Source organism: Chelonia mydas, chromosome 22 (assembly GCF_015237465.2).
Source record: "Chelonia mydas isolate rCheMyd1 chromosome 22, rCheMyd1.pri.v2, whole genome shotgun sequence".
Lineage (NCBI taxonomy): Eukaryota > Metazoa > Chordata > Testudines > Cheloniidae > Chelonia > Chelonia mydas.
In genome coordinates, this window is record NC_051262.2 from 11,150,570 (window position 1) to 11,175,672 (window position 25,103).

At 42.2% G+C, this 25,103-nt stretch overlaps 1 long non-coding RNA gene across 1 annotated transcript in view; it reads left to right on the forward strand.

The window, feature by feature from the left end:
- The first annotated feature begins 530 nt into the window (after positions 1–530).
- The window catches only part of LOC114021123, a 148,903-nt gene continuing 124,330 nt past the window's right edge, over positions 531–25,103 (forward strand). The window contains exons 1-3 of the long non-coding RNA XR_006286966.1: positions 531–664; positions 13,180–13,261; positions 14,763–21,332. This is a non-coding gene — a long non-coding RNA (uncharacterized LOC114021123). The remainder of the gene's footprint in view (positions 665–13,179; positions 13,262–14,762; positions 21,333–25,103) is intronic.

A 25,103-nucleotide genomic window follows, 5' to 3' on the forward strand; every position in this document is an offset into this window, starting at 1 on the left:
GATCCTGACCTGTGACCTAGCCCCTTTGTGGAGCTCTTGTCTCCCAACAGGGCTGGAAATCAGCTGGATCTCCTTACATGGGGACTCCCCTGGCATAGCCAGCTCCTCTGCTGCCGTCAGCGCCCCTAGTCGTCACCAGCCAGCACATATCAGAACAACGCTGTGCTGGGGCTGGGTTGGAGCTGGACCCAGACTCAGGGAGCCACAGCTAACTGTGCCCAGCAGAAGGTTGGTGCAGTTGAGAATCTAGTGCTTAAAAATCCCCCACTGTATCAAGCAGAGTATGAAGGATACTCCAGGCAAAAAATGGCCGGTTGCCCACGGTATGAGGATAGAGTTAAGGTGTTTTGGGTGATCTTAACTGTTCATGCTTTTCAGCACCTGTGTGTTTTGTAACATAGCCCGGGTTTCCAGGTATTTATATCTATTCTTCCTTTCACCTCACTTGGGTTCCCTTTGTTTAGCTATTTGGCTTTCTTTGGTTTTAAACCGACTCCTCTTTATCATTCATTTTTATACTACTTTTCTTTTCAGGTTGCATTGGAATATAGAGCCAGATTGTCAGCTGCGATAAACTAGCATAACTACGTTAAAGGCAAGGAAACTTCAGGTTTACACCAGCCGAGGATCTCGCTGATAGTTTTACCCCCTTGATCATGAAAAGGTGGGTTATCCTTCTGTTTTCCCAGTAACATTCTCTGTACCTTGGTTTGCTGAGGAGCTTTGACTTCCAGGCTATAAACTGTACTGTTTGGATTTCAAAGTGGGAGAGACTGCACCTTCCTTTGTTATTTCAATATTGTATCATGCTGAAGGCCTCTGTTTTGAGATCATGTCAGAGATTACAAAGCCCCCAGAGCCCTTTTCTGTCCCTGAAGAATCAATCAACCTAAACTAATACTTTAATGATTACTTTTTCTACCAAGGAAACAAATTCAGGCATACACACACACATCCACCCCCCAAAAAAAGAGAGAAAAGGAAAAAAGAAGCTAGTAGCTGAGGGGGACCTTGTCTGGTCAATGAAAGGAAGAGACGGATGTCTGGTGCCATGGCAATGGAATAGGGATTACTTTGCTCTGGGAAATAGGTTCCTTTTTTTTTTTTTTTTTTTTATTCCAGTGCTTTTTCTCAGGCAGCTAAGAGTTGTCACTGAGCCTGATGAGAGGCCCATTTAGAGGAAAACGAGGTTTTCTGAGTAGAATTGAATGCCTGCTTTCACAGACTGCTGCTTGAGCTGTCTGCTTTGCTTTTAAGGAAAAGAGGCATACCAGTGCCTGTGTTTGTTTGGAGCACTTTCACAATCAATGTATGTGTGTGTAAATGTGTGTGTGTGCGAGAGAAAGAGAGAGAGAGAGCATGCAAGTGCAAGTCTATATAGATTGAGGCCGGTGGAAATGAACGACATTAACAAATTACTTGAGGATTGTTTTGATGGTTCAAAAATATTTCATGATGCTGGATATTGTGTAGAATCACATAAGTGCAGGCTTAGCACTTTACCATCATTGGAGCTGATCCTCAGATGGTATCAATTAACCCAGATCCATTTACTTCAATGGAGCAGCTCCAGTTTACACCAGCTTGAGGGTCTGGTCTAAAGCTGATTGGGAATTTTTCGATGCAACATTTTTTGCCAGTTCATTGAAACTTTTTGTGGGAAAGGGTCTGGTTTCGAGCATAGGTGCTGGAACGAGGGGTGCTGAGGACGCAGCAGCACCCCTTCACTTGAAGTGGTTTCCATCACAGACAGTTTGGTTCAATGGCTCCCAGCACCCCCGCTATACACATTGTTCCACCGCCCCTGTTTTCAACTTGAAAATTTTTTTGCAAAAAAGTTTCACGATTGGCGAAACATGTTTGTTTTGACTCTTCCAAAACGACAAATCCAGTTTGAAATGACGTCTCCTTTGGACATTTAAGCTATGTGGATTTTGATGTCATTGAAATGATCAGAATGAAATATTTCAATTGACCTGAAGGTTTTTTGTTTTTTGTTTTAAAACCAAATTTTCGGTTTGCAAAAAGTTTTGCTATTTTGACTTGCTGTCCTGATTTGGGATGGGAAAATTTTTTGTAGGATGGGAAAACTGCTTCTTGTCCAGCTTCAATCTGTTCCATTAGCTACTTAATCCTCCTAACCATATTTGTGAGGCAAGGAGGTGTTAATGGGGCCATTGACAGATGGTAAAACATGGTACAGGGAGGTTAAGGGACTTGCTGAAGTCATACAGGGAGTCTCCAAGCCAGCTAGAATTAGAACTTGGGAGCCCCTAAGCCCCCAGACATGCCCTGTGCTCAGCCCCATGCTGTTTCTCAAATTAGAATTGGAAAGGCCATCTGACTCCTCCTTTCCAAGGATAAGATTGTTCCCTTCTATGCTACAGAGCCGCTATAAATCAGGAGATAACTCCATGAAGTCAGTGGGCTTGACTTTCCATTGCTTTGGGCCTTTTGAAGTTATTAAAACTTGTGTAAAATGGGCCATGCCCTCAGCTGGTCTAAATCAGCTGAGCTCCATTGACAGTCATGGAGCTGTGCCGATTTATACCAGCTGTGGAATGGCCCACCGAGCGACAAGTGCTGTGAATGGTACTTTGTTAGTAACTTATGCCCAGATTTCACTGGTGTGCGTGACAGCTCAAGAGGCAAGGTGGAGTCAAACAGAAGGGGGGTGTTTATTTTGCACCTGTGTTCAGGTTGGCATTGTGCCCATACACAACTCCCTACTGAAGCAGGCCGCTTCTACTGGGAGGAGGAACAAGAGAAATGCGGGAGAGTGGACAGTATGGGCAAGTGTATCAGAAGTGCTTAAGCACAGAGACAACACCCCCTGACTACACCCACCATGGTATAGATTCTGAAGTTCATGGTGCACCAGGTTTGCAGTATGTCACTTCTAAGAAAGGCCAGGATTAGGGTGACAGTGTTTGTGCTCCCTCCTTTCCCCTCCTAGCCATAATAATATTTTGAGGGGTATGTGTAGCCTGCTATCAGTTTTACCCACTGGGCCAAATTCAGCCCTGAATAAACGGGTGTGACTCCAACATCGACTTCAGAGGAGATGCAGTTGCTTATTCCAGGGCTGAAATTAGGTTATTATGCTTGAAATGTTTTAAATCATGTCCATCATGATGATTAGGTGTCCTGTAAGAAACCACTCTGCCCTGTGGTAGAAGGATGGTGGCTGAACTGGGACTCGAGATCTTAGCTCCTGGGACTCAAGATCTTAGCTCAATTCTCAGCGCTGCCACAGTCTCCCTGTGACAACTTTGGCAAGCCATGTGATCTGTCTGCCTCAGTTTCCAGTCATCAGATTGTATGTTGAGTCTTTTCCTAACACCTTTTGTCTGTCTTGTCGATACGTATGTCCAGCATTTAGCACAATGGGGTCCCAAACTTGGTTAGGACCATTAGTTGCTCTTCTAATGCTAATAATAATATTGTACCCTCTCTTTTTCCTGTATGTGTAGAATAGGCTTCATAAGCCCTAACACATTTACTGCATTTGTATGTTGTCTGTCCAGTCTGGAGTGAAAAAGAGCTCCTCTCTCTGATTTTCTAGGAAGCAACCGAAAATAAGCTCTCATATGGTGCTGTGTGGGGAAAATGCACCAGGACTAAAAACTGAATGTAATCCTCCTTTTAAACTGTTCGCAACTGTGAAACATAAAATCTCTGTCCAGGTAAAAATGTCTAGTAGTCATAGCAACAGCAGAACACCTATTTATTTGTGGATTTGCATTTTCACTGATTTATTTCACACATTGAAGATCAATTTGTAATAAACAAATAAATACAAATACAAATAATTTGTAATAGACCTTTTTTAAGGTCAGGCTTGACAAAGCCCTGGCTGGGATGATCTAGTTGGGGATTGGTCCTGCTTTGAGCTGGGGGTTGGACTAGATGACCTCCTGAGGTCCCTTCCAACCCTGATATTCTATGATTCTATGAAAAACAGGAGTTCGTTGAGAGGGTTTTGTTTTTGTTTTTAAATTGAGCAAAACCAGGGTTGGGTTACTTTAGTTTGTGGAAAATAAAAGGGATAAAACAGAAACCTCTGTTTCTTTCAGTGGCTTTTCTTCTTCCCAGAAATGTGTGCACTGAGGGAAGTGTGGGAGTGTGAGAACATGACTAATATGTGCATTTGCTGCCTGGTAGAGAAACCTTAGTGGATAAAGCTGAGCGGAGGTTTAAGCACAGTGAAGCTATGAGCCATCAGAAATGGATGCTCACTTTGGCCCATGCTTGATTATTTGCACACACCTGCTGCTAAGTAGACATACACAGCCAGTGCTGGATGGCTTTTGCTGCTGTGACCATCATACAGAGTCAGGGAATGCCCCTAGGCAGGGCTGATAAAGGTGCGGGATAGCGGGGACAGTTGTACTGGGCCCCCTAGCTTGGGGGAGCCCCAAAAGGTCTGTAACTGGGGTGAAATGGGAGGAGGCAGAGCGCCAGTGAAAATGACGGACCAGGGCCCCAAATTTCTTTCAGTAGGCCTTGGGCCTAGACAGTGAACAGTAACCACTGGTAACTTCTTGCTTTTAACCTCTTAGCGATCCAGTTATTGGTGTGCCAAGCTGGCAAGAATTAAAATGGGGACATATGGGGCATAGTGTGTACATTGCACTAACTAATTAGTGTGCAGGTGTGCTACTACCCTCTGCTGGGCAGAATGAAAACTACTCAACTGCACATCATAGGCTCTGTAGTGCCAATAGATTCCCCTTTAGCTCTAGTGGTAAGGGCCTGTGCAATAATAATAACACATTTTAAACTTTAATGACATTCCCATCAAAATTTGAATTTTGAAAATAAAAGGAAAATCTTCATGAAATTTTTCTCCTGTTTTTCAGCCATCTCTAACTAATACTAATAGCCCACACAAAGATTTCAAAGGGCTTTAAAAATGGGTAAATATCTCTATTTTAAAGATGGGGAGACTGCCTCTTACATAGTTGTTTGAGGCTGATTCCAAACATTTCAGATGTGGCCAGCAGCTTTGGATACTTCCGTTTTTGGGTTTCCATCTTAAGACACCTGGGGCCTGATTTTCCAAAGTGCTAATCTCCCACACTTCCAGTTGAAATCAATGCTCAGCCCCTCCAATAGTCTCAAGTTGTGTGCAGAAAAAGGGTGGTGCCCCAAATCACTGACCACTTGTGAAAATATTGGCCTAACTAACTTGCTGAAGGCCATATAGTGAAACAACAGGAGAGGGGACAATAGAATCGAGGAGTCCTGACTCTGCCTAGTGCTCTGTATGGATTACTCTATTCTTTCTAACTCCGTTGCCTGCTGGTAAATCACCTTTAAGAGTTTACAGTTAGGAGTTATGCTAAAATCTGGCTATGTCTACATTTGAGCTGGGAGGTGTGATCCCCCGCTTGTGTGGATGTACCCAGGCTAGAGCACTAAAAAGAGCAGTGTAGCTACAGTAGTAAGGGCAGCATCTCAGGCTAGCCACCCAAGCACAAGCCTGCCCAGACCCCAGGGTATGTATTTGGGCGGCTAGCTGCCCCTGCTACCCTGGCTCCATGGCTGGTTTTAGCATGCTAGCTCAAGCAGAGCTAGGGTAGGTATGTCCTCATGAGCTGGGAATCACACCTCCCAGCTCAAATGTTAGATGTAGCCACAGTGGTATTGATTCACAAGGGATTTGCCATGTGTGTCAAATTTTGGTGTAAAACGTCTGTTTTCCAACCAGATGTAGTCTGCTCATCTGTGAATTTCGCCTTCACTTTGAGTTTCTTCTTCAACCACTCTCCTGAACTCAGTCAAAGTTTGACCTTGCCCAAGCAGAATCAAGTGTTGGGCCAACTTTTGGAAGGCTGGAAAATATGGGTGTTTAAGGCGGGATTTGTACAATCAAGCAAAATTGGAAACCGAATAACAGGGAGCAAAACTAGACACACAAGTGTGGAGGGAGCCTGAGTATTTCTCTGATTGGTTACAAAAGCATCATTGCTTTATCATGTTGCTCTAAAGCAGGGGTCTCAAACACATGGCCCGCGGGTGGCCCACAGGGTTATTTTCTGCCGCCCGCCAGCTCCCCGTGCCTCCCCCACCTCCCCCAGCGTTTATCTAGAGCGGCTCCAGCCTGGCGCACACCGGGGTTTTGGAGAAGGGGTTGGAATGGGGGCAGGGAAGGGGTGGGACGAGGCAGGGCAAGGGCGGGACCTCATGCAAGGGGTGGAGTGGGGGCGGGGCAGCGGGCGGGGCAGGTGTGGTCAGTGGTGTGGCCCTCGGGCCAATGTACTAGTCCTCATGTGGCCCTCGTGGTCATTTGAGTTTGAGACCCCTTCTCTAAAGGTTGGTCCCTCTCTGTGCCATGTTCCCTGTGATAGATGTGGGTGACTAAGATTGATGGCTGTAAAATAAATAGTGTTGATGACACATTATATAAGGCTCATTAAAAATTGCGAGTGTGACAGATGCTTGGGAAGGCATCAGTCATTTTCTTTTTTCTATTAATATGCATTTCCTTGGCTCAGGCTTGGACTGTATTCAAGAAATGTGTGACAAGGGGCCAGCAGCAGACCAGAGAAGGCTTTTTGCAATTTAGCAGATTTGAGCTGAAAAAAAAGTGCATTTTGCTTTCGGGTTGGACATTTTGGCATAAAGTGAGGTTAGGTTTGCATCTTTAAATAAAATCAGACCTGGTTCCAGGTCAAATCCTGAGCTGGTGTAAATCAGAGTGTGGTTCCTTAGAAATCAGTGGAGCTTTGCTGATTTACACCAGTTGAGGATCAGGCCTGGGAATAATATTGGGGCGGGGGGAACTCAACAAAAACCCAGCCTCCAGCCGTAAACACAATATGGACCAAGGCCTAAACATTATTAAAGCAACTATCTCCCTTCAGGGCAGGTTTGCTTTATAATGCTTTCTTGATTACACTTCCCCAAATCTGGGAGAAGTGAATAGTGGGCTGATTATCCATGGACCATGATCTAAATCGGGATGAAACTGTTCCCATTGTAAGTGAATGATGAACTTTGCATATTCATAGGAAGGGAAGAGTCACTTTCCTCCTTAATACTCCTCCTCCAGACCTGCTTGGGGCCTGATCCAAAACCTATCGAAGTCAATGGGAGTCTTTGTTTTGGCTCCTCATGTGATCCACATTCCCATATCTGACCATGAAAGATTTGTTTTATATATATTAAAAAAAAAAACTTGAAGAAGCTTCTGTAATATTAACAATTAAAATGATCACAGCCCAAAATTGCTGCACAAGGTACACTGAAAGAGCCCTAAGTAGCCAGATCAATGACTTCAAGTTCAGAATAGGTAGCCAGAGCAGATGAAGAAGAAAGCAACAAAAATGCTATTTCCATGCAAACTTCCAGCATAAGAAAATAAGCAATAGAAGATGCCAAATGTATAATATATTAGCAGAATTGTTTCCAATTGGTTAAAAAAAAATCTGAGAGGTGTCCAAATCCTTTTATATAATGCTACTGTGGGGGTAGACATTGATAGCTTCACTCACATTAAGTACCCATTGACTTTAATAGGACTTCATATAGAGTAAAGACATTGCTTTACTGTGAGCATTACTGGCTGTTGGTGGATAGAGTCACAGAGAATCAGACTTTGCAAAGGGATTTGTTTTGGCAAATACACTTCATAGAGGGCCACACTTGCTTAGTATTGTCAGCATACCATACACTATTTGAACAAACGCACAGCATGCATTTGTCTCGTGATTCAGCTATGACAGACTTTTCTCCCAGCTTTTTAATTAGCACTCATTTACTAAGCATTAAACCATCTTTTCCTTTAACATAAAGATCACCCCTAGGAGCCACACATTCCAAAAGATAATTGCACCTTGTAATTCCGATGCTTCAACAGTTTAGACTGAAATATTGATGGTAATATTCCAGTGTTGCCGGATTGGGTTTTTTCTGAGCACATTTACTAATCTTTTAAATATCTCTGTGTCATAAACTTTAATACAAACTCCAAATCCAGTTTGGCAATAAAAGTTTAGTGGTTTTGGATTATGCTAATCAATCAAAAGCATTTCAGGCAGATTTCTGTTTTCAAAGATGAAAGAGGCAGTTAACATAAAGTATTATAAATACAAATTTATGATGGATCTACATTAGTGATTGAGGAACCTCAAGAAAAAAAAAGGGGCTAGATTATAAACTTGTAACACTACTGATTTGCACAAGATTCTGTCTTTATGGCGACTGAAAGTTTTCATGAAACCTTTAGTAGGAATAGAATCAACTCTGAGCTGTGCCCCAGGAATTGCAAATGGGTATGTAAATCTAATGAAAGTATATGAAAAAATCGGGAAAATCACTGGAAAAGAAAATCACACTTAAACCCTGGCCTCTTGAATAGCAGTTAATGGCCAACTTTTCTGTTTGTGTGTTGGAGATGGAGGACCACTAAAAAGTGCATAGTAGAGAAACAGCATTCGGTCCTGAATTTATACAAGATCTGATGGTTGCTGGAGGGAATGCAATGGGGGAAAGCATATTTCTCCTCATTTGGGAGGGATTCCCTAAATTACAGAGAGTTGCCTCACAGATCACTGAATTAATTGATAGATAAATAAATAACTGACCTTCATTTACCTTTAACATTGACCTTCTATCTCTTAGTGGTTCTAATGGGACTTCCAGGAAAGGATTATTGTCTTTTGAAAAGCATCAAATGAATTTCACATCTTCTAGTCTCAGACAGCTGGTCTTTGGCACAATTATGGAGAAAGGGTAGAATTCTCAGCTACAGAATCAGGCAGTCTTATTCTCACACAGCAAGACACAAGGGGCTCTCACTGAAATCAAGGGGAGTTATTTGTAGTTTATGCAGTGCAGTTGGGAGCCTTTGTTTTGTAGGATGAGCAATCTCCTGGTTATGGACAAAAAGATGAATGATCAAAGAAAAGGGGGAAGCCACTTTGAATGGTTTGGTGTATGGTTCAGATACAAACAAAATGACTCTAGAGAAAGAAGTCTGAGACCTAGCGAACGTTCCTTTATTGTGATACAAAGTTCTCTTTGGTAATGTATTTGCAGGACAACACACTCTTGCCTTGATGTTCTGGAGGTATTGCTTCGTGTTTCATGAAGCAGTTTTCTGCATCACCCCGTTACGTTTTCAGTTGGTCTGTAGGCTCACCCACTAGATCTTTAACCTAGATTATTTTCGCAGTTTTATCCCATGTTCTATCTGTTGTATCTCACATTGTTCTCCCTGTTTTCTCTGCTGAAAAATTAAATAGGACTTGTGAAGCTGGTAATGCTGCACCCTACCTGTTTGCCTCAATGCTATCCTGGAGGGACCCTTTCATCAACAATGGGACATAGTCCAGACTTTCTTCCCATTTGGCCTTTGGCTTCTCTGGCAAGGCTGCCAAGGAGGATACACAATGCGATCATATTGTTGACCTCTATCCAGTAGGAAATGGAGTGAGACCATCATTTCATTTCATATAGGTCTCCAGGGACAATCAGATGGAGATGACTGTCCATAGGTGTGGGCTGGATTCGAACTAGTGTCCTAAAATGAGTGTCCTTACTCCATTACCCATAATGCTTGCTGTGCATTGCTCCAGTTTGCCCCTCAGAAAGGCTAATGCACAACCAGTTAGTGACCCCCCAGGACTATTCTACTTTGGCTGGTTGCCACCTTTTCTGGCAAGTGTACAGCTCATGTCTTGAACTGTGCCAGACATACTGTTCGTGGTTCATTTTCTGCTCTGAGCTTGGCTGCTCAACAAGGCTATATATACACCGGTTGTATTCATGTTACATACAATCTGACACTCACTAGATAGTCTTGGGATTAACAAGGCACCCATTGCTATACAACTTGTGTTGGAAGCCAGAAGAGCTGGTGGTGAATCCCATGCCTTCCTTTCTCCTGAAAGTCTTCAAGTTTCTTTTTGGCACGTAGATGCAATCAGGCACAAGATACTTATACTGCCAAGGCTTCTTGCGGAATAGATGACATTTATATTATTATACAGTTTACTGATCTGAACATACCATTGCCTTGCCCTTATAGCCCAGGGCAGGTTCTAATCAGCTTGTGTGTAGGCACCAGGCCATCTGAAAGTCTAAGCATGAGTAGAGACAATTTGTGCATCAGCTGTGAGTGTTGAGTGAACATGATTTCCAGCTGAGGGCATCCAAATGTGTCTGCATCCTGAGCATGCATTTCAGTGGTTTAAAAGAGAAGCGCCGGCCCTAAGGATCTTACATTTTAAATAAAACGGATATCTATTCTGCAGTCACTTCAGGTGGTCTTCATTCTAGGGGTCAGATCCTCAGCTGGTGTAAATTGGAGTAGCTCCATTGAAGTCTTTGGAACTACACTGATTTACATCGGCTGATTTCCTTTTATTACTTCACAAGGAAATTGCGGTCTAGAACTTAGCACATGAGTGTATGTGGCTAGGAATCAGGCTAGGAATCAGGGCTCCTGCATTCTAGTCACACTTCTGTCACCGGCTTACTAATTTACCCCAGGAAAGTCACTTACTAACTTCTGTGTCTTGCTTTTTCCAGTTGTTAAATGGGAATAATAATACGTATTGCCTCATGGGGGTCTGGGGCAATTTGCTGTTGGCCAAAGTTTGGAATCATTGAGTTCATTGGATAAAAGCTTTGAGATCATTGGATAAAAGAAACTGTCTAAGTGCAAATATTATTTCTTTAGAAACATTCGTGACCCTACTGAGTGTAATCTGTACTAATCAGCAGGTGGCGTGAGGCTGTTGGTGTGGACATATGTGTAAGAAATAACATAGAGCACAAATCTTCCAGTTAGCCCTTGGACCTTATTTTGTTCTTACTGTAAATCAACAGTAGCTCCATTGAAAGAGGTTATCCTGGTATAAAATTGGTGCAAGCACAAAGAGGGTCAATCCTATTGGACCTGATTCTGATCTGAGTGTCAGCAGTGTAATTTTACCGGCTTCAATTGAGTTACCACTGATGTACGTCAGAATAAAAGGCATCAGAATCACGATATTGCTACATTGCTTACTGTACTGTACATTGCTTATTGAAGTTCATCGTTTATCCTTAGATTTATTATAAAAATAAAATTCCAGGCTTATCTAATTATTTAAGAAGTCTTTAAAGTTCGCCAGCCACGGAATTTGGTTCCAGACACTATATGGATCCTGGGGTTTGATTTGGACCATTATAAATCTCTTTCTCAGTGTAGATATGGATATGATGCTCATCAATGCAGTATTGGAGCACTGCACATATGTTACTGAATTTATCCTCACTGAATTTATCCACCCTCTTGTAGGAAAGGAGTATGAACTCTACTTTACAGACAGGGCATGGAAGGGCCCAGATTTGTAAAGGTGTTTAGGTACCCTGGATTCTAAAAAGCTTTTGGGAATCCCACTAGGCAACTACCTGCATCTCTAGGCTCCTAAATACCTTTACAAATCTGGCCCTAAGGTACTTACCCCTAGTCACCTAGGAAATCTGTGGCAGAGCCATGAATTCATGCAGATTTCCTGAGTCCCGATCCAGTGCCTTAACCAGAAAAAAAATGCGAATAAAAAAGTTACACGTGTAATTTGAATCCAAATTCAGGCTTAGAGTTCTGAACAGCCCTAAAGTTTGGAGAGTGTTTTGATCAATCTCTAGTTTCTTTTGAATTGACTCTCAGTCAATTTCAATGATCTACAGTGATCTGTGTAGTAAGCAGCAGCTGCTTGTTAACCTATTTCAAAGATGGACTGGGAGTAAGGGCGGGTAGGGGATAGAGGGGATGCATACACAGAGACACACCCACTGCCAAATAGGCCATCTCCTGTTACTATCTCATCAGGTACTACAGTGAATGAAGGTGTTGTGTGTCATTTCTAAGTGTTGCCTACTATCCAATGATGCAGTTAAGAAAAAATTCAGAAAGATAATTTACAAATTTGTGTTTAATATGGGACCTTGTTCCAGCTATTCTACTCCTGATAGTGCAGAAAATACACTCAGTTTGATCTCCTGCATTAAATCGAATATCTTTGTTTGACACCATTTTCTTTTTCTTTCTCCCTCTGCTTTCCTTTACACTATCATTTAGTTTGATTTTTCCTTCTCAGTTTATATTTTTCTGGCCAAAGTTTCAAGAAAGATTGCCCGATTTGCATTACATTGCACGTAACAAATTGCACTTGCAAGCTTCTGAATTTACAAGTGCAAGTGGTGCTTGCATGGGAAAACGGGGTACTTTCTTTGTGCAAAAAGGGCAGGTTCAAATTTGGAAGCTGTGTGGAAGTTCTGCTGACAATTTGGCCCCTGCCATTCAATAAGCATGTGATAATTTTCTTTCCAACAGGAGTTTTTATTCACAGTAGAATACACATTACAGTATGTGCTGTACCATCATCTACACTTGGGCATAACAAATAGTGACATTTGCAGAACAGAACTATACTGATGTTATGTTGTAAATGTGTTACATTTAATAAGAATTAAAGTTTTTTTAAAAAGGGGAGGAGGATAATTTTCCAAAGTCAAATTAAGGGAATATTGATTTGATCTAATTGTTGTTTTCATGTAAGTGTGTAACTGAAACCAAGCATGTGATTCAAAGCAATGTATACACAGTATTAACTAGAGTCTTGGGTCTGATCCAAAGCGCATTTAAGTTGGTGGGTGTCTTTCCTTTGACTTCAACAAGCATTGGATCAGATCTTAGAAGAAATGATAAAGATCCTGTGATTTAAAACTAAACCAACACGAGCTAAGGGATGGGAGCTTCTGAGGTCTAGTTCTGGCTCTAATGCTGACACACTGGCCTCACGCAGGTCACATCCGCTTTCTGTCTCACTTCACCTGTCTGTAATCTGTCTGTTTCGCATCACCCATTGCTTTGAACATATACCAGTACCATAAGAAAGCTGGGTGTTATTACTGGAGATTCGGCATCTGCAACACACATGTGCACACGCACGCTATTTCCCTTGAAAAGACGGTGATGGTTGTTTTTGATTTGGAAGATACAAAAATGATCTAGTCCGTGGCTTGTGCAAATCGTTACAGCTTCATTGACCTCACTGGAGCTGCACAGTTTTACACCATCTGAGGATCTGGCCTAAGATAGTATCATAAGACTCTGTCAGCTCCAGTTATAAACCATTCACAACGCTTGAGTTTAACTTGTATTCATTTCCCTCCATTTAGCTGGATGTCACATGTCAACAACATAGAGCAAAGGAGTGGGGAAAAGAGAGGTGTGTTTTTAAGCAGGCCAATGGAATGAAATGTAAGTAAATTAGTTTTCCAGTAAATATATCCTGTAAGAATATTATTGTGGCATATTATTTTTATGTAATGGAGGATACGGTGGAATATGCATATGGAAATACCATTAAAGTTCAAAGAAGACACAAAGCTGCTTGCATCTAAAATATAGGGTCTGATTCTCCGCTCACTTTCATCAGCTTTGTGCTGGTGTATCTTTGCTATCTTCAGCAGAGTTAGTCTTGACTTACACTAACATAAGCTAGAGGAGAATCAGGCCCAGCAAGTTCTGAAGTAAGGCCCCTGATTCACTGAGGTAAGTATATGATGGATTTTATATAGGGCTGGCTGGAAAACAACTATTCTGTTTCATTAGAAATTTCAAGATTTTGGCATTTTCTTTAGTTCCAAAGTGGAACCCTGAGACTTTATGAATTTGTTTGAGAAGGGGAGAGAGAGCCCCCCCAACCCAAAATATCCAAGTGGTTCGGGCACTCACGTGTGATGTGGAAAATACAGGTTCGTTTTGATGCTCTTCCTGATTTGGGGAAGTGACTTGTACCTGGCTCTTCCACATTGCAGGTGAGTGGCTGAACCATTTGGCTGTTCTGGGGTGGGTCTCTCTCTCTCTCTCTCAAATCACATCCTGGTCTGGAGAAACCTTCCCAGCATTTTCATTGAAACCAATACGCATCTGTGAAACATTTTTCTTTTTGGCGGAATGGCATTTTCTGATGGGAAAAATCGTTTTGTTGACATTTTTTCAGTCAGTTCTATCTATAAGTCCACACGTAGTGCCACTGAAGTCAACTGGACCATTTACATGTTTAAAGTTAGCTTAAATATGTTGGTGAACTGGGGGCTATGAGAACTGATGGGCCTGATGCTGTAAGGTGCTGTGGACCTGTACCGTTAATTGATTTGAAGCCCCTAGTGGGTAAGCGTCCGTGAGCTACAACCATCAACCTAAAACAGTTGCATAGTAGGGCAAGTCTCCAAGCATTGCTGTTGGTAGAGAAATTAATGGAAAAGAGGGAAATCATAAATTGTACACCTGTATATAATATATTAGTGGTTTAGGCTGGATAGTCTCATCATTCAGAAACTAGACTGAGTGAGCACAGCCTGTCAGGGTTTGACATTGCCAGTTCATCCCCAGCTCTCCCTATTTAATCATCTTCTGGAGCTCCTTCAACAGAGGGCGGGGTGGCGGGGGGAGGGGGGAGGAAGATGGTCAGATGTTATAAAATAAGTCAGGCTTGCTGTGAGTCATTGCAGAGAGTCTGTCTAGTGGAAGCACATCTAGATTAGTAAAGCACTCAAGAGCAAGACGTCCAGCCACCCCTGCCCATAAGACATCAGCATGCTCTCCTTTACTAAGGGCTGCAGTACAAGCAGAAATCCAGCTTTTACTTTCTAGCAGTTTCTTTGGCTAGGCCCCGTCTAGCAGCATTATGGCTGATGAAAGTCCCAGAATGCATCTGGATTCCACCTCCTCAGGTCTGAGTTCCCCTTTCTCCTAGGAACTAAGAACACCAGTGAAGCCCACCTCTTCCCAAAACAGGAGCTGTGGCTGCGCAAGCTTCTTCCTACTCCTGACCTGCTCTGCCAATGGACCTAAAAGAACTAGCGGTGAGATGTTCAGGCTTCATGCTGCTTCAGTCAATTGTGATAAGTTTTTTTTCCCTTTGTGATATAGATCCCTATCTACTAGGAACTGAACCAACGGTACCAACTTTTTCACACTGGTCACTGAACAGCCATTGGATGTCAAGTAGCGGGGAGGGATAGCTCAGTGGTTTGAGCATTGGCCTGCTAAACCCAGGGTTGTGAGTTCAATCCTTGAGGGGGCCATTTGGGGCAAAAAGTGGGGATTGGTCCTGCTTTGAGCAGGGGCTTGGACTAGATGACCTCCTGAGGTCCCTTCCAACCCTGATATTCTATGATTCTAAATCCATTCCCTATAAACCTGACTTGGATTAATACCAGTGACTGACAGATCAAAAGCTCCATAGCCTGATACCAATCTCACAAGTGTCTTATTTCTCTACAGTTATCCTCTTTTTCAGTCTTTTCAGTCTGACCGTTAATTACCTCCTGCTGCATCGTGTGACTTTATGTGGTTAGAATTTCTCTCATCTGTGAATTTCACACCGTACATTTAAAGGCACTGCTGGGTCTGTTGAAGGCATGTGAGTTGAATGCTAGAATGTACGTTGTTTAAAGAAAATGAGCCGTACGATATATGGGCAGTAGCATATTGAAAAATATCATAAAGCCAAGTATCATGGACAGGACGCTGTCCACTGTCCATGTGCAGAGCTGGGTAGAAAACAGATTTCCATCCCAAGAAAAAAATTGAGATTTTGAAAAAATGTTCATCACAAATCAGGATGAAAAACCAAAATTTACATTTTTTTCATTGAAACAAAATTCTGAACATTTCTGTGTTTCAGGTCTTTGGCAAAGTTTGGCTTCAATACATGCAAGATATTTTGTTTATATTGTGACTCTCTCTTTTTAATTTTTTTAAGTTTTAAATATAAAAATAAAATTTCAAGATTAAAAAGTCCTTTCAAAATGAAAAATCAAAACTCTCGATTCTGAAAATGTTGAAATGGGACGTTTCAACATTTTGGAAGTGTTCTTTCCCCCAATTCTTTTTTCTAGTTTGTTCTTGTTGAAATCAATACAATTTCACAAAAAGTTTTGATTGTGTGGAAATGACATTTTTTGACAGAAAATTGACAGATTTTTTGACCACTTTTATCCATGTGTACAGTACTGAGGTAAATGCCACCCATGTGTCATTGCGGAACACTATCAGTTGTGTCTCTGTATAGTACGGGTGCACTTCATCATCTCAATCTTATCTCCATACACAGGACACTAAGGATTTTTTGGAAGAGTTACTCTCCTAAATGAAATAAAACTGCTGCCCAGCGGGACTCATCCATCATTTAACTAATGATTTTACATCACTGGAATGCAGAAAAGCATCTACAATGAAAAACAAACAAACCCTGTAAACAATTAATCTATTTCACTGAAGGCCATCAAGTTCTGCCAAAGATTAGTTTGGACAATCCATAATGCACTTCTGCAGATATCAAAGCTTTTTCGATTTCCATAGTTCAAATTTTTAAAGTGACCTTTCTCTGAGTGGGTCCTTTTTAATAGGAAATGGAGTTTATTTCTGAGTGCAGTCACAAAAGTAACTTTTTTCTGTGTTTTTGCAAAAGTGGACCCATTTGAAGCTCTTAATGACATGGAAGACATGCAAAATGTCAAGTACTTTTTGCGCCTCTTTCATGCCCCTCTAGTTAAAACTGTGTTGGGCGCCAACGTTGCAGGATGCCATTGACCCAGCATCTGCAGAATCCTGCAACACATGTCCAGTGACTACAGTTAGATGAGTCATATGTAGCACGGGCCAAGTTTCATCCCAGAAGGATAAAAACCAGCTACGGCACAGGAACAAACCCCTGAAAATAACAGGAATTGGTTTTGTATTTGGGCTATAAAAACAGGTTAGAACAGCCTGGCTATTTGCTTCTATTTTAAATTTAAGTGGTATTACTCTGTTAACCACTTTCCATTTTTGCTTCTTTTTACCATGACATAAGAACACGAGATATTTTAGAAACCAGAACAGGGCCATTTGCACCAGTATGGCCTGATGCTAATTTCTGTCCATTACCTGAACTGACCCTCATTCCAGAGATGAACTGTCTGTTTCTTAACATAGGCCTCCCACAAAACTTCCCATCCCCTTTAACCTATGATAAACCCCATAGGGGTTGAGTGCTCTCAGAGAGGAGGATGGAAGGACTGGAGGAAAGCTACCTTTTGCCCCTCCTCCTGCTCCACTCTGATTGACATTGTACAACACAAGATCCTCCTGGTAGGGATTGTTGGTACAATTTTCAGTATCTTCTGAGTCACTTAGGAGATACTGAAGTCACGTTTTCCAAAAGCACTTAGGCATCCAAGCGTCATAAAAAGTCAATAGGGCATAGGCTTCTAAGGGTCAGATTTTTAAACGTATTTAGGCAACTAAAGATGATGTTAGGTGCCTAGTGTGATTTTCAAAAGTGATGAGCCTAAATCCCATTGAAATAAATGGGAGTTAGGTGCCTAGATGCTTTTGAAAATCTCACTAGGCGTTGATCTGAGTCTTTAACTGCCCAAATACCATTAAAAATCTGATCCTTGGTGCCTAAATCACTTTTGAAAATGGGATTCCTAAATAGAGCTGGGAGAAATTTTTCAGATGAATCTTTTTTTTCCACCGAAAAATGCGGATTTGTGTTGACTGAAATAGTTCACAAATTCATGTCAAATTCACCAAATCGTTGTAGTCAGAAAAAAAAAATTCAAATTCAGAAGAAGTCAAAACGTTTCGTTTACATCTGTTCAAAATGAAACGTTCTGACTTTTCAATTTGAAACAGTTTTTTAAAAGATTTAGTTCATTTTTCCCCAAACGTTAAAAAAACCACAAAACTGAAATGAAATGTTTTCTTTTTGGTCAAACAAAACGTTTTTGGGGTTTTTTTTACATGAAATTAAACTTCTTTGACTTTTGCAGCTCACTGAAATATTGACAAAAATATTTTGAATGGTTCCCAAACTATTTTTGTTTTCAAGCTTTGGGTCAGCCACTGAACCGAAAAATTGGTTATTCGCACAGCTTTCCTCGTAAGTCATGCGTCTGTATTTAGATATAAATATCAATATGTGAAGTTGCAACTCCATGCACACCCATGGCAGCATTATACACAAAAGTTCAATAAGAATGACAGATGAGGACAATGCCTTCTGATGGTATGTTAGTGCTGCATTTTGTGGACAGACAGCGTCAATAGGCTCTTGGGGACCACATTGATTGGAACAGCTGAGGGTCAAGATAACAGATATTTAATTTGATGTATTTAAAGCTCTTCAGCAGGGAGTAGGACTCCTGTTGCTGAAGAGATAGGGTGGGGCACACAATTATAGCCTTTCCCTCTTGCAGACCCCTGTAGCTCGCACAAGGATGGTACAACTTTTCAAATAACAAAGGTATTTCCTGAGAGAGCCCAACCACAAGGCTATGTCTGCACTAGGGATTTGCCCCAGTTTCAGTCATCAGGAGTCCTGCCGCCCCAAGCGTGAAAAAAAAAAAAAAGCCGGAGTGCCACCGAAGCAAAAAAACAAACAAACAAAAAAGGCCAGAGTGCCGCTCCTTGCCACCCTAAGCACATGCTTGGTTTGCTGGTGCCTAGAGCCGACCCTGCCACCCGCTGATGTTATGGCCCAATGCAAACCCCTAGAGTAGATGGGATTGTTAAACTGCAATCTGCACTGTTGCAATTTATCCTGGCTGGGCATCTCTGTTTTCCTCTGTTCTCCTGTATGTTTGGGTGTGGTTTAGTGGGTATGGCTGGTGGCCAGATCTAGAGAGAATCTCAAAACACATACAGTGACATAGCGAGGATTATTTTACAGAGGGGTAAACAAATCTCCTTTTCCCCCCCTCCCCTTAACAGTAGGTTGGTAAAGCCGGTGAATTTTAATAGAGCCCTAAAAAAAAAAAAAAAAGTGTCTGCTTGTTTCCTAGGTACACCACATTACCCACAGCGAGTCTTACCGCTCCCCGAGAAAGTTTGTGCAAGTCCTAAAATAATTTCATCCCACTGGCCCACAAATATTCCCATTTGGTAAGCCTTATATAGAGTAATTATTGTTTAACATGGCACCACAGCTAGGCCAGGGTTTATTTTGGGTTCTGTGTTATAAAAAGCCGTTTGTAAAAAAAATTACTGTATTTTCCTATCTGTCATGTTGAACAAACGGGTCTAGAAACTTGTTCGTTGACTTTGTTGTTGTTTGTTTTGCTTTAAGAGTCCGCATTCATCAAAGTGCTGGCATCAGTACCAAAGCCATCTCATCATCGCAGCCCGGCGTATTTAAACGTGTCTGCACTTTAATTATAGAAATGTCTCTGGCAGGTAGCCGGTTGTTGTGGGACTATTGACCTACGTTGGTGGAAGACACATGTTTGGAAGAGGGGGTGAAACCTTAACAACCACAAATGTAAGAAACTGAATATCATTGGCAGGTAACAGGTGTGACCTTTGAGGAGGAAGTTAAGCTAAAACTCTGACCTGCTTCCCTTTTCACTGTTTTCCAAATGGCACTTAGCACTTCAAATGCTCAAAGCGCAGCACGGCTGTTAAGCAACTAATTCCCACAACTGCTTTGTAAGGTAGGTAAATGTATTAGTCCTGTTTTTCAAATGGAGAAACTGAGGCAGAAAGAGGTAAGTGAATTGCCCCAGTCTACATGGGTGAGTTAGCTTGGATTAGAACAAAGGAGCTTCTGGCTCCTTTCCTTATGCTCATTTCTCCAGACCATGCTGCTTTGGATAGCAAAGTTCTTTCTAATTTTAATAACTGGTTGTACAAACTACCATGTATATGTATAACAATTGCTTTGCCCATTTTTGAAATGCAGCTACCTCGCGGGTGGGAAACAGCTGCTGTTTAATGGTGCGTAGCAATACTTTGCAATATTTTAGAACAGGATGGGAAGAATATTACATTTAGTGATGTAATTACTCAAGTTGGAACTTGGCCAAGACCTCAAAATTAACACCACATACTCTTACAAAGATGGTCATAGCATCTTTAATGATCACAAAGGAGGCAAGTGTTATCTAGGAGTTAGAGCAAGGATCTCTGAGTCAAGACTCAGATTCAGTTCTTAATTTTCCCAGTGTCTCATTGCATGACTCAGAGGAATTCCTCTCACCTTTCTGTGCCTCAGTTTTACTCGTAAAATGGAGTTAGTAATACTCAATTACCTTGAATGGGGCAGGTTAGGGGCTAAATTAATGTTCGTAAAGCCTTTAATGACCTAGAGCAACACGTGTAACAGTATTATTACAAGTGGTGTGGATCTTGGCTTTATTAATGGTAAGAAGTACTAGTGCAAAGAAGGCTGGGACCGAATGGAGGAACCAAATGTAGATAGAGTTCATTGTTATCTGTGGGGGAAATGATCCAAGGCACACATCGCAGTTGTGTCCACACACACAAAATGACACGTTCTTTGCTCCAGAGAACGTACAGTCTGAGTTAGATAAATATACAGCAGATCGACATGTTTGCTGGACAGGTAGATAGTTGTATTTTTTTTCTAATTTCTCAGGTTTCTCAGGGAGTTTTTCTAAGTTCTCAGGTGCTGTTTTCTCTTCAGTTTGTAGGACATTTCATTGTGTAACTCCTCATTAACTTTTAAGAGGAGCTACCATTTTAAGAAGATTTTAAAGGTTTTTACCCACACGAATATGCTCCAAGGAGCCTCTGAGTTTCCAGATTATGGATTAAGGTGGGAGTTGGTTGTTTTGTCTCAGGATGCGTGAAGTGGTTGGAACAAAATAGGAACCAGACCAAACCTCCATCTAAAATTTAAACCAAACTTGTCTGTGAGGCTTTTGTTCTCACAACGGCGTCTGAATTTTTTGTCATAGACCAAGAATACCAAAAGAAAAGCCTTTGCACATGGTACTTCAGGCGTCACGGGAAGCAGGTTGTGTCATGATATACGGAATGATAGAAAACAAAGACAGATACAGATTACCACACAGCTTGAATTCTAAACTTTGCCTCCTTTGTTTATCACAGACCACACCCTGCATGAAACCCTGTACAGCCCGTAGAGACATCTAGTGGCTGAATAATACCCTGCAAGTAAACAGACAGTAGAAGAAGCTGAAGTTGAAGAGAGCTGTTTCTCGTGGTGTTTCCAAGCTGAAGGGAAGAGATGTTTTGTTTCCTTTTCTATATTTTCTGCCATGTCATGCCCCAATCCAAGTCTCCTCTGCATGCATCCTGTGCCGTCTTCCCTCTGAATCTTGATCTGCAAAGGAGTGAGGAGAAAACAGTTTTTCATGCTGATCTATTTTTGTTCATGTAGGTCACTGCTGTTCAGACTTGGATGTGAAGAGAGGCAGGCTCAAGACCACTCTGTCTTCCTTTGCTTGAGAAACGCAGCTACCGCACTAGCACAGGACTGGCCTGGGGAACACAGCAGAAAACAATTTTCAGGGTAAGGCAACAACATTTCCAACTTGTGCGGCAAAATGAGCTGCAGCAGATCAAGGGTTAACCTGTCATAATGCTGGCCATAGCAACACAGACAATAAACCCCACAGTCTCCTTATTCACCACCCCAGCCGTTGAGATCTGTTGGCATACTTTTCATACAGACTATGCTTGTCTACAGTGTCTCTCTGTCGATGGGATATCTAATGGACCCATCATGGTTATATCTCAGCACCAACGTCTCGGAGTCCCCAGATGTGGACTCTCTAGAGTTTCAAGGTCAGGACCTTCTCAGTAAGAGGGCCTCCACTACTGAATTTGCTTGCAACATTGGTCTGACAAAGCTTGAGTTGGTTGATCTGCAAGGCATGCCTACAAGTCCTGTATTTTCTTTAAGAAATGGCTGGCGTAAGCCAGGCTTTTGATTAGGAGCTCTTCTTTATATTGACTATTGTCATCTCGGCGGTTTCTAATTTGAGGTTTTACTTCTCTATAATTGCACACAGAGAGCATAACGGGCACCTGTTTTACAGGTTTAAAAAGAGAGAAATTTTATTTCTTTGACATCGTCTATACCAGTCCTAGTCTTTGGCTGGGAGGAAACAGAACCCAAGCATTTGAAGTGGCACTGATGATCAAAGAGGAAATAGGAAAATTTCTCTTATTTCCTAAGCTTCTTTCTTTGTGTTTTTTCTGCAACCAATCTTGGTTATAATTCCTCCCAATCAAGCTTCTGGACAACATAAAGGACAGGTAGCAAGCTTCCCCCAAATAGCTACGCCAATGTGCATTAGGATATGTCTACATTGCAATAAAACACCCTCGGCTGGTCTGGGTCAGCTGACTCGGGCTTGCAGAGCGTGGCTGTAAAATTGCTGTATAGACATTTGGGCTCAGGCTGGAGCCCGAGCTGTGGGATCCCACGAGGAGGTAGAGTTGCAGTACCCAAGCCCTGTGTGCCAAATCAGCTGACCCGGGCCTGCCGAAGGTGTTTTTATTGAAGTGTAGCTGTACTTTAGTCCTTGACTAAGAGGAGGGCTTATTTTAGAAATTAGAGAGGAGTTCAGTCTCCATGTTCCTCCAGTCACAGGCTCTCCTCTGCTGGGCAGTTGGCTGCCAGTAGTGATCTTCATGAGCAATTTTAAAGCTGTATAAAATATCTGACTCTTTGTTTTGCTTCTTCATATCACATGAAATGTGCAGAATGCATGCTTTCAATGTGGAGCCACCTTTGCTCAAAATTGGCTTTTTTATGGAAAACGTTCGCAAGCTGGCTGCCTTCTGCTCATCCCCACTGGGTTCCTATTTTACATTTCACCCTGGTCTTCAAGGGCATCAGATAGCCACTCCCTCTCTGGCGTGCTCTTCTGCCTGGGAATGGTCTTCTGCTGAGGCAGGAGGAACCACCCCACCAATAATGCAGCAAGAGCTGGGAACATTCCGAGTGAGCGCCGTCCCTGAAGCATGCTAGGGATTAAGCACCATCTTTGATGTAGCTCAGTAGAGCATTGGTGGCCTTGTTTAGAGCCAGGAGTGTTTTCCCACTGCATGGTGTGACACATGCGAGCTACCTGCCCACGCTAAAAGAGCCTCGTGAGGATTGGACGAGGCAGAGGACCATATCAAAAAATCCCCTCAAGGGTCTTGTGAGGAGAACATCTGACATGCTACTGAAGCAATTGAAAGTTACTTCCCCTGCACCCCCATGCACCTCCTCCATCTCATTTCCTGAATCTGCTACCCCAGGGAAAATCTGACCAAATTTAGCTCAATAGATTAAATAGACTGCTGGCATGCAACAGTGTTGGGTGTCTCCAGACATAAGGCCCAGTCCCACAAGGCGTGGTGTGTCCTTGACTCCTTTTGACTTGTGTGGAAGTTGAGGTTATTAGCATCCTGCAGGATCGGAGCCCCGATTCCAGGTTTTAGGTGCTGTGGTGACTGGGGAGAAAGATGACTTTTCAATTACAGCCACCCACTGTTTTGCTCTGATATCTAAATTTGCCATCTAAAAACCCCTGCAAGCACAGCCAATATGGCTGCATGGCAGCAGCCAGGGCTCCAACTTGTAGGATAATACAGTGCTTATCTGCATGCAGAGACATAGACGGCAAGAGATTTAATGCAAATGTAGCCTCTAGCAGCCTCGGTGCCTTCTTGCAAACTATTGATTAGGTGTCTGATTTACTTTCCCTTGATAATAGACCATAGGAATAAGCCAATAGAATGAGGAGGAAGAAAACCTGTCATGATCATTCGATGCAGCTGGCGAGCCAGTGGAGAGACAAAGCCATCTGATTGGGTTAGAATAAAGCTAGGGTTGGGGGAACTGTCTTAGCAACAGCGGAAAACAACTCCCCCACTTCTGCGCCCACTGTACAGCCACGCTGGAAAGTTCCTGATTATATTCCTTGATGCTTTTGTTTCACTACAGCCCTATTTGAACATGACTGGTTTGGTTTACAATGTGTGTCTGTTTACCTGGTCACTCCATGATCCTTTAGAAAGAATGAAAGGATTTTTGTTTTCCTGACCAATCTTATTCAAACCCAGTATTGATCTCCAGGTAAAATGATATTCCATTATCTTAATTACCTTCATTTTGAAATCCCTCCGTGTGGGCATTTTGGGCTAAAATTGAAGGTGGGTTTTTGTCTTTTGGGGTTTTCAGTATCTTACTTTGGATGCATTTCCAAAGCCGATGAAACTGTGCAAAACTGTCACCTCCAGTATGATTTGATTTTTATGGTACAATATTACATTCTAAGGGAGACAGCCAGCTCTTGTGGTTAGAGCTGGAAACCCGGGTTTGTATAAGCAGCTCCGCCAAGGTCTTGCTGTGGGAACGTGGGCAAATCACTTCACCTTTCCCTGCCTCATTTTCTCCAGATTCCATCTGGATCTATCCTGCAGCTCACACAGTCCACATCAGCCTGCAACATGGGTGGTGCTTAATTCTTAGTCTTAGAGTTTAATGTTAGTAAATTGTGTTGAGATCCTAAAATGAAAGATACCTTCTCTGCCAGGTGAATGCCACTGAATAACATTGAGTTCCCATAGTAAGGATACTCCTTTATTGCTGGATAGGTGAAATCTTCAGTTTCCTGTACTGCAAGTATACAATATGGGGAGCCAGCAGGGTCTGGTTCCTAGGTCACTGGTCTGGGAATAAGGAGAAAAGAGTTCTAATCCCAGCACGACCACTAACCTGTGTGATTTTAGACAAGTCACTTCAACTCCTCACACCTCTTTTGTCTGCCTTGTACTTAAGGCAGGGGCTGTTGTTATTATATGTACATACAGCACCTAGCACAATGGGGTCCTGATCAGACTCATGACCTCTAGGCACTATCCTGAGGTAATTATGAGGTGTTAGTGGTGGGGGTTTTTTTGGATAAATCAAGTGAAAATGCAAAGGGCAATTAAAAAAAAAGTTGTGAATGGAGATAAGCTGAACATTTATTGGAAACCAAACTTAGGCATTTTGAGTCCTCTCTGGAGATGACCTTCATTGTCCTCTTCTCACCTGCTGCCTTGTTCAGCTCATAAGCATTCACACTTTTATCTCACTATTTTCATGCTGATAATAGGCATAGATTGTGTTAGTCCTGCATCTGTTGAGATGGCGGGTATGATAATAGAAGCACTGCCGGGACCAGTATATATTGGCCTTGTCTTAGGACCATGTCCAATAATGTCTAGGTCAGGGAGCATTTAAACTGCAGAGTCAGGGAATTTAGTCAGCTGTCATCACTCCTTAATTAAAAATAGCAGA